The 12,482-nt window shown below is 38.4% G+C and overlaps 1 long non-coding RNA gene across 6 annotated transcripts in view; it reads left to right on the top strand.

The window, feature by feature from the left end:
* The window catches only part of LOC138410437 (uncharacterized), a 211,632-nt gene that overhangs the window by 13,269 nt on the left and 185,881 nt on the right, over nt 1–12,482 (top strand). The window lies entirely within an intron of this gene.

Here is a 12,482-nt window from a genome sequence, read left to right as displayed (position 1 = left end):
ATCCTTGCTTGGATAATAATGAGTATCACATGTTGTGAACAAGTCTCTTATTACTAATTATATTATGTAATCAAGGTTATGGCATTTATTTGGTATAAGTTGTCATTGCTCGAAAGAGTGTGCGACTTTGGACGGATAAGATCAAATGAAGTATGAGGCAATAATGCTCTCAAGGTCAAGCACCAGATTGTTCCTTGCACTCATCGCTTAACTATTCAAACTATGTAGACTTTCTGCCTGTAAAATGTGTAACGTGCACCAGCTATGATGATAAACATCCATGGCTGACTTTAACACGCTTTGTTTTTGCAGTTGCTGGTCTAATTTCCTTATGGGAGCTGACTATATTTATTCCTGTTATGTTCTCTCCATGGAAACCTGTTTGTTTTTTTACCACATTAGCAGCATGGCTCTTGAAATGGATCCCCTGATTTTTTTGTTTAGCTCCACCAATAGGTCAAAATTTACACTTGTTCAACACTTCAACACAATGCCTACTAAAGTAAAGATCAGTGTTTCGTTTTCTGATTGTGAACAAAATCTGCCTCGGTAAAATGGCACACCGTGGAAACTGCAGTGGATAGAATAATACGTTGAAACACAACATGTCGGAGGTGTCTGTCTCAAAAGGACCGGCATAGCATCGACCAGCACAAGATCCAAAAGGTGCCAATGTCCTGTCATGCTTGTCCTTCCACATGCAGAACCTCTAATGCATCTGAATAGGCTCTTGAGTAGGCCTGAGCCCATATAAACCAGCTGGATTATGAATTAAATCCCCTCAGCATACCCTGCTTATATTGATGAAATGTCATGCTGCATAGCTTTCATTCCAGTCATGAGGAACCACAGAGAGCTGCCGCCGAAGTGCTAACTAGACAGCCTGGCTTGACTCTGAGGTGTAAGTTGCTATTCTGAGGGAAACCTCAACAGTGCATCAGCTGAGGCCTTGTCTGTCACTCTTCAATGAGGAATGTTCGCAATTGGGCCTCTCTGGTGCATTCTGGCCTGTAAATAATCAAAAATGGCAAATCCCAACAAGCCATGAGGCTTTTTGAGCACTGGTCACGCTAAATGATTAGACTAGAATGGCACACAATGAAGCGCATACCTCCTCTAAGGCCCAACAGCCCTCCTAAAGTCAATCAAGCTGCACCAATTTGGACACACTCACATTTCTGTGCCCTAAATTATTTCTTAAAATTATAAAGCTCCTGGATCTGCTTCAACATTTTATTGGTTCGTTCTTTGAGCATTTACCATCCTTCCAAGTTCTTCCAAGAAATCCACTCAGGATATTTTTTTTGTAATCCTGTTGACAATCAAAACAATAAACCAAACCTCACCAAAACCCTCACCTCCTTGGTGTAGGTTATAAACAAAGCTAATAGTTTAAAGTAAAAGTGCACAGGTTTATCAATTGTCAAGAAAACTCACCACTACACGATTACTACACTACACTTATTTTTTGTTTAGGCTCTCTTTGGATATCTTCATGTAATTGTAGGCAATGCTTGGTGACTCTAAAATTATCTATTTTTTGTTTTTCCACACATTTCAGATGACTGAACGTGAACGTGAGCTGATCAGGATGTAATACAATTCTAAAGATCAGGCATTAAATCTGAAATGCTTGATTTTGTATCCTGAAAAAAGGATGAGTGAACACTATGTAAAGTTTAAATCACTGTTTTTAAAGAGACATCATGCAACTTCGGCATTAAGTGCCCTTGACTGGTATATAACAAATGCTTTATTTATTTTTTGGGTACAAATAATGCTTCATAAATCGATTCTTACAGCATGTCTTGAAGGTAACGTAATGAAAGCAGGGCACATTTGTGCTTGTTTTCCACATGAGCCTGAGATGTTCCCTTTTATTTCTATTCCTAATAGAGCATCATGAGGCTCATTAACCCTTTATTTCCTCTGTAATGCTCCTGGTACCATGCAGGGCCAGGCTGTATCTCTCATTAAAAAGTGACTTGCAGCCAGCATTTTCGGAAGCTCACACAGAGTGCGGCACATTTGACTCTCAAATAAATAGTACTGCATGCTATGCTTCATTTATCCTGCATGAGGTTTAGTAGAGTTGCAGTCCAGGGTTTTTAAAACAGGTTCAGCAACTTCAGTGTCTATTGGTCCCCTTTTTGTTGATCATTGTATTTCACATTATAATGAACATCATTATTATTATTATTTTATTGAGGTGGATTTAAGGGGTTAGGACTCTTTATGTTTTCAGTGGCTCTTGTGTTTCACAAAACTTCACACAATTGTTTATCTAAAGATGTTATGGTGTGACCTCATCGTTTAGGTTTTGATATTGTCTTTATTATTGTATAATTTCACATTTGCTATCAACACCACATCTGTAAATAGAAATGGTTGGACCCGACATTTACCCACTACCTCACCATTGTTTGGCTAAACAGATTTTCTCACAGCTGCTTGACATTTCATAGTGTTTTATACTTAGATACTATCACTCTTGCCATAGAGTATGTCACACTCAAAGAGCTGTGATTGTTTTGATACTGAAGGCACCTCTCAATGCCACTGCAGTGCTGATGCCATTAATCAAAGTGAACTCATGGCATAAAACTGTGATTGTGATTTCTTCTACTCAAGATAGTCATTTCTGTATGGATGGTGCATATTGACATTTCTAGGCTTTTGCCAAGAGACGTGGTCAGTGAAATCACCACGGAGGGGTCCGGGTCCATCATTTCTGGGCGTCCTACCAGCGCATCCAAAGCATCTTTGCTCAGTAATTAAAAGCTATTTTGATGAGATTACCAACAACTAGTGGTGATCTGATGTCCACAACAGAAAAAGCCGAACATATGCAGCTTTGATTTGATGGGGCTTATGCAACTCAAATTGGGACACTGATTTAAGCAGTGCGTTGTTGTGGCTTAGTAAAGTCTTGCAACACATTTTTATCCTGGTCTAAGTTTTTAACAGACATAGGAGGGATGGGTGGAATCTAGTTTTTAATACAGTTAAACTTATGTCAAGTTTTTCTGCAGTATACGATTAACAGTTTATTGAAAACCACATTTCATGACTGTGAGCTGTAAATAGCAACTATATCCTTCCTGCCACAAGGTGGCTGCAGTTTACTTAGTCATGAAGTTTCAAGTTTTCATGTTGATTTTCATCTGAGACACTGCATGTAATTTCTTAATTGTAAAAAAATTGGGCTGCATTTCATGTATTCTCTGAACATCAAAAACTGAATAACAAATGTTAACAACAGTAACATCGTCTATGAGCAACACATTTGACATTTCAAATACCCCAAGATACTGTATTTGATTATTGCTGCCCAAATGTGATGTTGTTTCATCGTGTCGCTTATGATTGTCTATGATTTCATGTGGTATTTAAATCGATGGATTGACATTATGGAGAACTTGGTTATCATACTACTTGCGAGAAGATCAATACCACTTAGCAAACAGCTGCTGTCTGTACATTACATAAGAATCCAAGGCAGCATAACTTAAAGAGTGAAATCAGGCAGAACTGCTAGCTTGGCTATGCCCAATGCTAATAAAAAAAATACCTGCAGCTCTGATGGGGGAGGGTCTGCTGTTTAATGGCGGTGGTGACATGTGAGTGGTGTTGGACAGCTTGGCAACATAACTGTGGTGACAAGATTGGAAGTCTCTGCTCTGGGCTTTAGAGGTGCAAAATCAAGTTCTTAGTAAATCCCTGCTGGATGCTCATCTCAACATATTTAGAATAATATTAATGGTTTATCTTTCAAATGTTAAGAAAAACTCTTCTACTTTCCCCTAGATGATCAAAATAATAATAGTGATTAGTCAGAACATTAAAACAAATTGTATTTCAGGTGTAAATTAGATGCTCTTTATTTGTATCACAGTGAGATAAAAGTTCTCCTTTGACTTTGAAGTCTCATTGTTTTTGTAGTGTCTCACCTAATACAAACGTGATGATCGTTAGTTGTGTATTGTACTTTTTCTATTGTGAACCAAAGGTAATGTTAGATGAGAAATGAGATCCTTCTCTGACAGCACCAATTCCAAGGTTGTGGTACAGGATATATCATGGTTCCTCCATTGTTAGCCTTGAGCATCTGTCAGTGTAGACAGTATATCATTTTAATGAATTAACATGGCAGTTACTTTTGACATCTATAGCTTTATATAGTTATGGCCTCTTGTCATTGTTAATTACAGGCAGATCATAGAAACGTTCTTGCATACTGTTGCACTTAACTGTATATAAATCATCTAAAGAATGTGCTAAAGAGCTGATAAATAACATTTAGTAAAATGACTTAATAGAATAGTATTTTCTCCTGATTGAATTTCTGTCATGTTCTGCACTGAAAACATCCAAAGCAAAAAAGAAGCAAAAGTTGGTCCCTATCTTTTAGGGATAGTTTAATGTGGTTGCTTCCCTGCCATGGATTACTCTCTTAATCCTCATCACATCTTCCTGGTGGCCCATCTCCATCCTCATTACTCACAGCTCTAAAGGCTCCAAGCTTGATTAATTCTACTCTCTCACAAATAATCTCATTTGAATCATGTACTTAAGAGCTGACCAATCACCAGAAAAAGCAGTACATAACTTGGCGCTTATTGGGCTGAATGGCATTCAGTGTAATTTCCCTCTGCAAAAATTTGAGGATTTATAAAGGTGTGTCCTTGCTCTTCATCCAATAGGATCAACACCATGTCACAGTGATATCAAAGAGCCAGAGATGGACACAGACACGGCGTAGTCCTCCACATCTGTTTGTTCTGGATTGACAAAATATCATTAGACATTCATTTTGCATTGATTGCAGCTGCACAAGTTACATTATACATGTAGAGCATGCAACAAAAATAATCTGATACAATCTTGTGCGGTCACCTTTATGTACATTTTGTGTTTGAGTATTATTGTTATACTAAGTGAGGTAAAATGCAGATTCTGTTGGCTCATAGCTCATATGCTGAATTTAAAGTTGTACCTGCTACTAGTGACTCACCCTGATGTTTGGACTCATTTTACATTTATAATCAGGTTGGACTTCTTTTCCTATAGATTCCACAAGATGGCAGTAGATTTCCTTCCTTAATCCTCATTGTGACATTTAAAACCACTGTCCTGGAACCAGTGCATATGTAAATCAACCTCCTGAGACATGAAATCATAAGAAGCCTTCTCTTTGTTATCTTGTAGGTGTCCAGCAATTTGGAATATACCATATTATTGTAACATTTGGCTTTTCGATCCATGTGTTAAGGCAAAACCTATTTTCATTTTAAAGTTGGATCAATGGATTTTTACATTAGATAATATCCAGATTTGGTTCAGTCATTTTCTTCATTGAATTGCAGACTATTTACCATGCAGTGAATACCTCTCATTTTACTGGAGATGAGAAAGGCATAGTGAGGATGTGTCAGGGCTGTCTCGGTGAGATGAAATAAAAAATCTCTCGGATGAAATGTGAGACAGCTATTCTTTTTACTGTGACACAGCAACTGCACATAGCTTTGTAAAAACCTTAAGACCACCTCTGACATGCAGAATTATCACATAACTATGTTTAATAACAGAACCATATAGTTATTGCTGTATTTTATTAGCACTCACTGTTAAGGTCTCCAACAATAATCATATGATTGATGGAGGCTACTTTTGTTGTGGCTTCTTTTGAAAAAAACTTTTCACCTGGCTGGTTTGCACAGACTCTTAAACTTTTTCTTCCTGTGCAGTTTCAGGAAATAACACAATTATTTTGAATCCGTCAGTTTAGCTGACAGCTGAGTGTCATTAACCCATCATTCGTATCAACAAACATGTAAACAACTTAACCTAATACTTGAGAGAACAAAAATGTTGTACTGGGACAATGGTAAATACAAAATGTATCTGTATATAAGAATGTTTTTGAAGATTAAGTATAATCTCTTTACAAAAGATAGAGATAAACACATGTGTTTGAGATATGTTAAGATTCGTACACGTGATACGTTCAATATTAATACAATCTAAAGAGAGATGACCAATGCTCTGTAGCTGTGGCGGGCGGGACTCATCAAGTAAGTGACGTTGATCATTACAGTGGGTTCATGACAACGGCAACTGATTCTCCAGTTCAGGGTTCTATGTTCTGAACAGCAAGGGTGCAGTTTCAGGGCTCTTTGTACTGAGTCCTGCAACTGGTCTTCACTTGCCATAGCTCAAGGACTGCAGGCCACTTTTATATTTTCAGAAAGACAGCTGCAACCAGACCAAGCAGAGAATGTGCACTGCCCTGTTTTCCTTTTATTTGTAATGCCATGCACCAACAGGTGCATTTTTAACAGGCGAAAAAAAAAACTGTCAACATTTGTATTGTGGCTGTAATGTAACGTTGTTGATGTAAGTTCATTTTCTAAGAAATAAAATGGCCTCTGGTTCCAGGACAGCCGCCTATAGAGTCTGCCAATAGCCTGCATGAGAGGCCTTCCCGGAACATCAGTAAATTGTAGCATCTATCAAGTGTCTGCATGAGTTAAGTGATGGGGGGATGTGGGCACAGAGGTGGCTCAGAGAGCACCTCCACCTGAACCAGGGGAGTAATCAGTGCAGCTAAGGGCTGTTAGCTGATGACTTCTCAGGTATAAGAGGCAGCAACAGAGCTGCCACAGGGAGACACAAGAGAGGAACTCATAAGACACAAAGAGAGGCAGAGACAGGGACTGAGCTGCTGGCCACTTTTAGTTTATGTTAAGCTTGATTTCATGTGTTTGAGAGAAGTAAATAATGTTAAAGTGAATGGTTTGTCTCTGGCTGCTGTGGGGAGACCCCAGTGGCATTGTCAATTGCCACACACAGCAATTGCAATTTAAAATATATGAAGTTTTATGGCCTCTACAACTGTCGGCACATTTCCTCGGGTCCACAGATAAACAGACATTGTAGCATGACCTATTAAGGCACATTACCCGTTTATCACAAACTCATCAAGGAGGACGCTGTGAAGTTGAAATGATGAATTAATGAATTAACAGCAATAAAGTCATTCTCATGCTTCTAGTAATCGTACAAATGTAGCAAAGGATTTGTCTGTTTTTAGCTACTAATTAACTGAAGCCAGAACACAAGGTTATTGTGTCATCCATGTGCTAAGTCCTTCTCTGGAACTCAAATATTTGGCTGGTTTCTCTACCTAACCAAAAAACAGGAGGGCCCCGACTTTTTTTATTTTTATTAAATGGCTCTGAGTGAGTGTTCACATGGCAGTTTGATTTGTGATCAAACTGTTGAGATTGTTGCTGGTGATGTGTGGGTGTCAGTGGCTCCCTATCGCTCAGCAAATCCTGGTCCATAAGCCAACAGAACACGCTTCAGTGAGATCATGATACTTAACCATCCACTTAACAAGACGGCACAGCAGCAGCAATTTAGGGAAAAAAAGAGCTGGGAGAGTGCCTATCAGTCTTTGAACTATACGGCTTAACCGCATCTCTGCAGAAGACCCACTTAATACAGAAGATAGCAGATAAGCAATCTGAAAATTCTGAGGCCACAAGTTGAAAATCTAAAAAGCTCTGCTATTGGAGAATCTATGTCGAAGTTATACAACAATGTGCAATGCATTTATTTTCACATCGGAATTATTGACAAGGATTATTTATCGCTGGCCTATCAGTTTCAGTATTTTGTAGATTTACAATAAGATTACATAAAGCTATATAATATAAATCACCAATTGTGCATTTAGCTCATTTGATTAATTGCGAGATTGTTTTCATTTATCTATTTCTGATTGAAATGGATTGAAAAAGATAAGGGAAAGTGCATCACGCCCATCCACTCTACACTTTAGAGACCACATTGGAAATTTCCAAGTAATGGTCAAAAATATAATAATGAAGGTGATTGCAAATTGATTAAAAAAAGAAAGAAAAGAAAAATCAATTTCTTCACCTATCACCCAGGAGAGCCGCTGGCACCTTCTCATTATATTCTATCATCTCTCATCTTGTAATTTATGTTTTTACCACAGAATCATTTAACTTGACAATGACTTTGGGAATGTGACACCCAACTGAGTGTCTCTCCTGATGTCAGTCATTACAGATTTAGGTTAGATTGAGGCCCGCCTCTCAAGACACCCTGACACCCACATCCTCTTCACTCATCTGTTTCGTCTGCCAACGTCTCGAACCACTGAACCTGTCAATAAAAACACAGTTTCACCTGCCACCTTCCCGCTGCTCATCTGCTCCTGTCGCGGGTCACAGGGACCAGACCAATCTAACACTTTTCTAATCAAGAGGTCACCCTTTATCATCTCCAACTGACAGCTTTAAGTAGCCATAAATAAGCGTGGGCCGAACTACTCATTTGTCATGTGAGGTCCTGCTCGCTGTATATCTCCCCCGTTAGAGACCATAGCTCTTCTTTACAGCTCCTGCCTTAAGTAGGCAATGCTGGGGAATGACTGCAACAAATAATCCTGTGATAATAATGGGCCTCTGCTCCTCAACGATGATGAAAGAAACCCGTCATGAAAATACCTTTTTAAGCTTTCATTTTATTAAACACCAGAGCCTCCATTAGCATCGCAGAATTTAAATTGTGGTGGCTTGTTGAGAGAAAATTTCCAGCCTGCTAGGAAAAAAGATTTGATTACATTTAATGTCACCCTCTACCGTTCTGCAGAAATGTCTTATGACTACAGGTTCCCCTTTCATTACTTTTCTGGTTTCAAGGTTTCATACTCAGGGGGGTAATTGCCATATTATTAAAAAAAACACAAACCACCAAGCACATCCCTACTTCAAACATCCAGCAGCAACAAAAGACTTTGCACCAAATTTTGTTCTTCCCCAGTAATGCATGACAGAATGGGCTTCACTGAAGTAATTTACATTTGATTTGTGAACATATTTAGATCCATTGGTGGACCATCGTTTGCACTATTCTTTTGATTATCATTATCATTCGTTATCTGTGTGACGCATACTTTATAGACCGACCCACCTTACACGTCATCTGTGAGGGAGTCTGGGATTAAAGACACCTCCACACTCCACAAAAAAAGGAATTACTTTTTGTGGAGCTTTGCCGTTTCTCAAATATTGTGTTTCAAAATCACAGTTAAGATTATAACTATTGACTGCTGAGCTCATCTTTCTCTTATCATTTTCATGAATGTTATTATTCACTCCCCTGCACATGTAGTGCCTTTTTAACTGCCCTAAACCACACGCCTGTACACAACGCTTCTGTTTTACCTGAAAAGTCATGTTGTTATGACTTTGTTTATCAACTGTAATGTGACAACACATGGTCTCCAATCAGTCAGAGAAAGATGGCATCATAGTAACTGTAGTGAGGGGTAGGATTTCATTACCCAGCAGAACGTCTCTCCTGCCAGTCAGCTGACAGCGCTGTCTGCCAGACACCACAGCTGAGAGTATTGTAGTCGCCAACACCAACAAGTAACGCTGACCTGACTTGCTATGTCCGGTTTCCATCACCTGTCTCTATTTCTGTCACAGTTAGTTTTGTGGTTCAGTTATTTTAAGACAAGACTCAGTTTGTAAAGTCTCCAGCCTGCCACACTGTTGGTCCTACATTGGTCAGTGTTCTGTGAGGCAGCTAAAAAAAAAAAGAGAAGGGAGCTGTGAACCAACGTGAGCATATTGTCAATCGGGCAATTCATCCACTTTTAGGAAAGAGCTGTGCAGGTAGACTGGGTGACAATAGTATAGCTATATTTCATCTGCTCTATTGCTGTCCAGTGTGAATGAATATGAGTGTATTTTAAATAATTTATTTACGTTTTAGTGTAGAAAAACATTCATGCTAAAATATAACCCATAGCTGCTGACACTGCCTCCATTTATTTACTAAAAATATCACTTAATTCACAACCAACCTGATACCTTTCACAACCCCACATTTACATCTCTTCTCATTATAAATACGACTACTTAGCCACAGAAAATCCTCTTTAATCTTTAGGTCTGCACAAACACCAACAGTTTAATACCATGGTGGACGGTTCTCAGCTAATGTCTCCATTTTTGTTTCGTTCATGTTCATAATTAAATTTGAATTTTTTATTTTTTTTTAGTACATTTAAATAACATTTAAAATATTTCAGCGTTTAATAAATAATAGTGAATTAAAACAAACTTGCAATAAAATACCATCAATAAGATTGAAAAAAAACTTGTAAGCAATACTTAATAAGAACAGCTGTATTTTGTTGTATTAAAATACTGCATGTGTGAGCGCAGAGTAACTCATGAAGAGCAAACCGATAAAGGCAAAAGTCAAATCCAGCTGACATCAGGCAGAATGCAAATACAACACAATGATATTAGCATATAATGAGCCCACAGCACTCTTACACACTGATCAGTCACAGTCCAGCTGTAGTTTTTTAACCTAGTTTTACCCTTTGTAAATGTGCTCTAATAGAAAACAAGAGCATTAGTTGTTTCAGCAAATACTTCTACCTAATCAAGCTCAAGCCATAGCAGTGTAAGATCAGTAAACTCAAATGATATCTTATATATATATATGGTAAGAACTTTTGATAAGTCTGAGATACCTTACATTAAAATCAGAGTATCTGTATGATACCAATACTCCATCAGACTAAAAGGGTTCATTTTTAAATATAAATATCCTGAGGCATGGGGATCTCACATGAAAGTGGCAATCATTCCAGACAACATGACGAGATCGCCTCCTGTTGAAAAGCGATTTATGAAGTGGATGGGTGCCCAGGTCTGAGCCCCATGAAACACCTTGTTCGGTATGCACCGCTGAACACAGTTAAAGAGGAACGTGCCCACAAGGTGCAGGTTTCTGTGGGTTTCTCTGAACTCAAAGACCTGTTTGAGAAAGTGTTTTAAACCTGCGGCTAATTAGAAATAAATGTACTGTTGATTTAAACATTTCAAGTGTGGAGTTAATGATGAATAATTGAAAGTAATTGGGTCTTAATGGAACTTACAGGTGTCACCTTCACACATGTACTCCAGAGTAGTTAATCACTGGTTCTGTGTTTGTAGCATGCTGCTGCATACAGATTACTCTGAACAAGAGAACAACACAGTACATATTGTCTGGCTTTGTTTCCTCTACCCCCCCTGGTAGCTTTGCTTTTGATCCATCCTGTGTGAAATGCTTTTCTAACTGGACTGACAGGTAGAGAAGTTTGGGAGTAAATGACACTTGATAAGCTGAGCGAGTGAACTCTAATCTTCAATATCTTGTCAAGAGCGGAGTGTAATATAACGGCTATAACTTTTCCAGGAATCTCTGAAAAACTCTTTCACACCTAATATCAGAACTTTCAAAACAACAACATACAGCAAGAATTGGAACAAGGTTACCTCCACTGCTCTTATTGTAACTTTTATGTGTATTGGCAAAAGATAGATTGACAGCAGTTTTTTTTTAATTTTTTATTCAACCCAGGGTAAATTAAATACTGTATCTGTGCTCTGCCTCAAAATGTTTAAAGTTAATGTGACTCTTCTGGCTGTAGTAAATATGACAGTAGTAAAGAAGGAACAGGTTAGACCGCTGAGCAAATAATGCCTCATCACTTTGAGTAGTTTTCAAGTAATCTGAGTGCGTTTAAAAAAAAAAAAAAAAAAAGAAGTTAATTTTACTTCTACATACAGGAAGAGTTGGTAAGTTCTTTTTATTTTAATTGTTGTAATCCTCTTCAGGTCCTAATAGGCATCAATAAATAGGACAAGATGTGCTGCTGAAACAGTGGCATGCAGAGCTCAAGTAGTAGGATAGAAAATAACCAGAAGAGGGTGAGCGAGTCACTGCAAACTTGACTTCTAGCAGTTGTCAGGCCGTGTGCTTTGGGGGTGCAGCTTTGATGGGGGTTTCAGAAAGCATGTCATTACTACTGTTTTCATCCATGTTTTATCAAATGATAATTTTGGCTCTGGCATCAGATGTTTTGGTGGAGCCATTTTGGCAAACATGTCGGTGGAGGAGATCAGATCCCCCTCTGCAGCCCAGTTACCTCTCATCTATGGGTTTGAATACTAACCTATAGGTATGTGTGCTGGATTTCAATGCTGAGTCATATTTGTGCTGGCAGACTTGATGTTATGATGATGTGTCCTTGGTTGGAAAATTAACTCACAGTGTCTTTATCTGCTTTCAATTCAAGGTTACAATAATACCAACAACATCAGAACACCTCAAAACAATTACATTCTCCACCTCGATACCATAAGACAAAGGGGATCAATTAACTGTGCTTCCATGATTATAGTCTCAGAATGCTCATTAGAAATGTGGCAGTAGTGGCCATCCACTAATTCATTGTGTTTTCAGTTGATATTGTCTCTGGGGTGGTTTTAATTTACTTTCCTTTCCAGATGAGTCCCCTGTGGTTTCCTTAATAATCAGTGTAACTTCTCAGACTCAATTGTCCAGTATACCAACACTGACAATTATTGAGTGAGAGA

This window comes from Paralichthys olivaceus, chromosome 6 (assembly GCF_024713975.1).
Source record: "Paralichthys olivaceus isolate ysfri-2021 chromosome 6, ASM2471397v2, whole genome shotgun sequence".
In the NCBI taxonomy this organism is placed as follows: domain Eukaryota; kingdom Metazoa; phylum Chordata; class Actinopteri; order Pleuronectiformes; family Paralichthyidae; genus Paralichthys; species Paralichthys olivaceus.
This window is presented reverse-complemented; position numbering and strand designations above follow the sequence as displayed.